The sequence below is a fragment of the Mizuhopecten yessoensis genome, unplaced genomic scaffold (assembly GCF_002113885.1).
Source record: "Mizuhopecten yessoensis strain PY_sf001 unplaced genomic scaffold, ASM211388v2 scaffold5195, whole genome shotgun sequence".
Taxonomy (NCBI): Eukaryota; Metazoa; Mollusca; class Bivalvia; order Pectinida; family Pectinidae; genus Mizuhopecten; species Mizuhopecten yessoensis.
The window spans coordinates 75,389-76,434 of record NW_018405927.1 but is presented as its reverse complement, the minus strand read 5'-3'; positions in this window follow the sequence as shown (position 1 = coordinate 76,434).

The window sequence follows — 1,046 nt, the reverse complement described above, 5'->3', positions numbered from 1 at the left end:
TCCTCAAGAAACAGCATTTCTTTGGGGACAGTTTCAGATTACACTCTCTGAGTCTCTGAAATATTTGGTCAAGACGACGCAAATGTTCCTCATAAGTATCCGAAAATACAATGAGATCATCCAAGTAGATGAGACAAATGTTAAAATGAAGATCACCAAGACATTCTTCCATCAGCCGTTGGTAAGTTGCTGGGTCGTTAGACAGTCCAAATGGCATTCGGTTAAATTCAAAAAATCCTAACGGCCCAACAGTAAAAGCTGTCCGTTCCTTATGTGCTTCATCTATCTCCACCTGGTGGTACCCACTTTTCATGTCCAGAACAGTGAAGAACTTGTTGCCACTCAAACAGTCTAAAATTTCCTCTATCCTAGGCAATGCGTAGGAGTCCTTTATAGTTCGATTGTTCAATTGACGATAGTCCACACACAATCGTAGGCTCCCATCTTTTTTCCTCACCAACACAACATTAGAGGTCCATGGTGAATGCGACTTCCTGATAATTCCCCCCGACAAAAGTTGCTGAAGGTGTCCTTTCACTTCATCCAACATAGATGGTGGGATTCTTCGGTGACGTTGTTTAAAAGGAGTTTTATCCTCAAGTTCTATCCTATGTTGAACCATGGAAGAATGGCCAATATCCTCATCATGTTTTGAAAATACATCCTCATACCTTTTAATGAGTTCCATTCCCTCACTAAGCTGATATGGCGACAAAGGTGTATCCTTCGAGGAGGTGAAGTCTAGGATATCCAATATACTGGGCCCCTCCTGTTTCTCTATGGAAGGCGGTGGTTTCTCCATAATGACTGGTTGAAGTTCACATATCACTGCTTTTGGATGGATTGTCACNTTCCTCAAGAAACAGCATTTCTTTGGGGACAGTTTCAGATTACACTCTCTGAGTCTCTGAAATATTTGGTCAAGACGACGCAAATGTTCCTCATAAGTATCCGAAAATACAATGAGATCATCCAAGTAGATGAGACAAATGTTAAAATGAAGATCACCAAGACATTCTTCCATCAGCCGTTGGTAAGTTGCTGGG